Source organism: Amphimedon queenslandica, unplaced genomic scaffold (genome assembly GCF_000090795.2).
Source record: "Amphimedon queenslandica unplaced genomic scaffold, v1.1 AMPQUscaffold_11516, whole genome shotgun sequence".
Lineage (NCBI taxonomy): Eukaryota > Metazoa > Porifera > Demospongiae > Haplosclerida > Niphatidae > Amphimedon > Amphimedon queenslandica.
This window is the reverse complement of record NW_003548242.1, coordinates 1-4,551: the sequence shown is the minus strand read 5'-3', so window position 1 is coordinate 4,551 and position 4,551 is coordinate 1. Positions and strand designations below refer to the sequence as shown.

General features: G+C 33.0%; 1 long non-coding RNA gene across 1 annotated transcript; it reads left to right on the top strand.

The window, feature by feature from the left end:
* The first annotated feature begins 943 nt into the window (after positions 1–943).
* LOC109589232 (uncharacterized) lies at positions 944–1,228 on the top strand. Its single transcript, XR_002188603.1, has 2 exons — positions 944–1,086; positions 1,131–1,228. It is a non-coding gene; the product is annotated as an uncharacterized LOC109589232 (long non-coding RNA).
* The last annotated feature ends 3,323 nt before the right edge of the window (positions 1,229–4,551 follow it).

The following is a 4,551-nucleotide window of genomic DNA, read 5'->3' as shown; positions in this document are numbered from 1 at the left end:
GCCAAAGGATTGTATATCATATATATCTAAGCTAATAGGCTCTAATATCTTGAAATTTCTGCATGAGCCTTTTGGAGATTATTCAAGCACTCAGAAATTTTACCATCAACAGCAGGAAAACTAAAATACTTCCATACAACACTAGTAGCACCAGGTAAAGGCAATATTTCTGTTTCTTTTTGGAGCAGTACTGCTACTAATGATAACATCTTCCATTTTTACAGCTGAACTAACTCATTAAAGTAACCACGTGTTTGATAATGCGCATGCGTACATGTACCACGTGTCAATCGTGATAGTGTTGATTCAACTATCACGATAGTGATAGTAGATTACTATCGCGACCATCGCATATATCGATACTATCGCCCAGCACTATTTGTCATTCAAGGGATCTGTTGTTCAGGTTTAGTGAAGATGTGGTTACATGTCCTAACTGCTCCTCACACTTTCACTGGTAAATACATGTACATGTACATAATGGACATTTGATGTGTCTGTATGTGCTTCATAAATCAGTTTTTAAATAGCTACCTAATGCAATTAAAATTATCCAAACTATCTGGTAATTTGAAGTTGTGGCATTTGTTCAACTGCTATATTTTGGTGTGTTTTAATTTGTGTCCATGTCCCATTGAGCATGTACATGTGTACATAATGGTTCATAATGGTGGGTTTTATTTTGGTGAATAGCTTTTATCAAAATACCTATTTTACTAAAACTTCCCTCTCCAAAGTCACACATTCAGATATTTAAAAATGGACATATCTTACAGTATGTGTCATGTATTAGCCTTCTCTTTCCTAAGGTTATAGCAAGTTCCTGCTAAAGGTTCAAGTACATTAGGTATGTGTCAATATAATTATATTGTTCTCTGTTCTAGTGTGGGCAGCAATGTAGTGCCACCTCCACATGACACTGCCTGGGATCACTACTGGTTACTACTGCTAGTGATGCTAAGAGCACTACATACAAGAAGAATAGATACTAACAGTAACTATGTATGATGAATTACATTCCATTGTTAGGTTAATGACACTAAGAGGATAAGTACAATTCTCTGCTATTGAAGACTACATTGAGAAGTATTCTAAGTATAGTATTGTTAAATATGTTGTCATTGCTATAGGTTAATTGTTTGCTGTTTGAAGTTGTACATTAACTGAAGACTATAAAGAATTACGTAAAATATTGTTTATAATTTTAGCTTTTTTGTTTAATACACAATGTTGTCTTTTTATCATTGATTATTATGAATTTTGATTAGAATTATTGCGAGAGCCATTAATGCAGAAGCAGGTGCAATGACTTAAAAACAGAAATGAGATTAAATCATAAAAATTGACAATAAAACACTTTGGCCATACTTGCGAGTACAAGTCAACAATGATTTTAATTAATTAAACCAGTCTTATAGTGTTACAGTCCTTAGTTCCTAAACCCAGTCTATAGATCTTCAGTATAAGAATGAGGGATCAGTCCTTGAGATGATGAGTTCAGCCTCAGGTCCACAACCTATAATAAATAATAAGAAATGATTAATGATACTTTACTGATAAACACAAAGTCCGACATAAATTTAATTCCAACAATAATTTGCTGACTTACAGCCATTTTAAAAGTAGTAAATTTTGAAAAAACAAAAGGGACAAATGCTAATAATTATTCCATGGTTTTCTACAAAAATCTCGCCCAACTAATGAAAGGAAAACAATAACAAAAAAGTAGTAATTCCAGCAACTTTGAAAATTTTGAATCAATTAACTCAAACTCTTCTACACAACATAAGTACATGTACATGCCTCAGAAATTGTAATAAAAATTGAGAGTTCTATTTAAAATTCATTATAAAAAATCCAATTGTGATGAAAATCAGCTCAAACGTTATACGCAACATAAGAATATGTATAAGTATCATAAAGTGCAACAGCTAGAGGGAAAAATCTCTCACTTTCAATTTTGCAAAATTGGGCCATAACCCTGTACTGTATTTAGCCAATTTTAGAGCAACTTCAGAAATTTATAAAAATCCATTTTTGTTGGAATCAGCTCAAACTTTCCATGCAATAGATATTGCATCATAAAATTGAATAAAAATGCAAAATTTCCTCCTATTATAATTATTTTGGCAAAATTTGTCTTGTTCTAGTAAAGGGACTTGTAACCAAATTTAATGCAACTATAAAAATCCATTTTGTTCTAAATCAGCTCAAACTTTCTACACAATATAAGTATAAATTATAAAAATGATAAAATGAAGATCTCTCTTCTTTAATATTGGCAAATTTGATAAATGACCCACTACATACTCATAAAACATTTCATTTCGTATTATCAGTAACTAGTTGATATGTACTTGATTGTGACTGTCTGAATTTTGCCAAGCCATACCTACAAATCCCTGCCTAGGCCCTGTTAGCCCATGCATGTGCTACCACGTGTGTAAAATGGATCCTAATAGAGAGTTCATGATTGTTGAATAATAGATTCATTCCAATAGATCAGAGACTGACACTGAGTATTATTGTGAAGTTTTCAGAGGATGATGTCACATGGCGCAGTCTTTAAAAATTAAAATACTTCCAGCACAGTCAACCCACGTTTATTCACGTGGGTAGATTCTAGTCCACATGGACCACACCTAAAATATTATTGTCGGACACGCCCAAATCAATCCTGCTTCAGAGTGCTGTCAGCTTCCTGACTCGTTCTCAAGCCTCTCATTCTCTTCTTTTCTCATTTTCTTTCGCTCTCTTTTGTTAGGAATGGCTTATTGGGACACTCCAGTGAGTATATAATTAATGTATTGTACGTATTGTGTTAGTAATGTACTGATACAATACACATGATAGTGCATACTGTTGGTTAATGTGTGTGGGTAGATCTACATGTACATGTATATGATTCAATTGATGTAGTTAGTTTAGGAATTTTCCCAAATTTTAGATATAGTGTTTTTGTCACGTCTTGTACTGTACATGTACATACAGTGTACTGTAGTATGCCATGCACAGCTAATGGCCTCAGAGTTATTTTTGCTTTGAGACTTTCCATTGGTTCCATGGACCCCACTTGAAGAAATGACAATATTTTTATTTTATCACTAAGAATTAGAGCCATTAATGATTACGACATATTTTTTTCTACCGAATTTTAATTTTAGATAAAACAACACCCTAAGGGAATTGCCCACTATACACTTCCATCTCCTGTCCAGTGTTAGATATGATACTGAATCATAGATACATGTACATGTATACTCATTGATTCATTGACAGTATGTATAGTCAGTAGTGGGAGTATACTAATAGAACAATATCAATGAGTAAATATCTTTACATAAAAGGACTTGTAATGAGTACAAATTTCCACTTGATTAGATTCATTCCTTATTAGTCTCACATAGCCAGTCCCTCCCTCTACAAAGCAAGGGTCTGGTCTATTACCATACATTACCTCATTCATCTTTCAACCTTACTTCTGGTGGAACTAAGTACACTAAACATTGAATAACCTCATGTGTATATTATGAAGAGAGAAACTTCCTTTCTGGGCCAGGATTTATTATACTAAGCATAATTTCCTGGAATTTAATTATTTACAAATTGTGTTAGATGATGCATGAAATCCACTAAATTAGGAATACCAGTAAACATTAGTCCAGTGTATTGTAGATAGTATAATGTGTTATCATAAGAATGTCAGTAATGGGACCCTCATCTAGTAGTGTAGTAGTTTGTATCTCTTCCACTGGGTATTTATGTAATATTGTCACTAGGTGTTCCTCCTCCTACTACCCTAGTCCTAGTCCTACTTATGTGTCCAGTCATAGATACTCAATGATTCAATGTATACTAATACACCAGACACACTTTTTGTAGAGGGAGGGACACTCTCTTTCCTTATAAGGATATACATGTACATGTACTGTATTGCAGGATTTATTGGTGAGGGATTAAATTTGTCAAGTTGTTAAATTACAAGAATACTCCAAATTGTAACTCACAAATTATTGTCAATTATTAGCTGACACGTGTTAGGAGTTACAAAATTTAATTGGCCAACCTATCAATTTAGACAATTTCTCCAAAATTTCTCACCATCAATAAATACTCTCATATGTTATACAAGTACATGTAAATGAATGGCTCAGTTGTTTGTGTATTTTTCAATTAAAAGTTGTTTTTATTTGTACATGTATTGTTTATGTGTTGCTTATGGTTGGTTATTGTCACTGGATATATATTCTGGGGATTTTGTGTTTGAATGAGATTATGTGATAATGAGACATAGGAATGATTAATATTACTATTATAATAACTGTTAATAATACACTCATTCACTTGTTAATACTATAGGACCTACAGTTGTGGCATGCTGCTCAAGATGGAAATATTGAAGGAATGAGCACCGCCCTCTCCAATGGGGCAGATATCAATTGGCATCATCCTGTGGTAAGTGTATGATGTAGTGACTAGTGTATTAGCATGACTTGTATAATGTAAAAGTACCTGCAGTTTAGTTATAAATCAGTTTATTATATTAATATT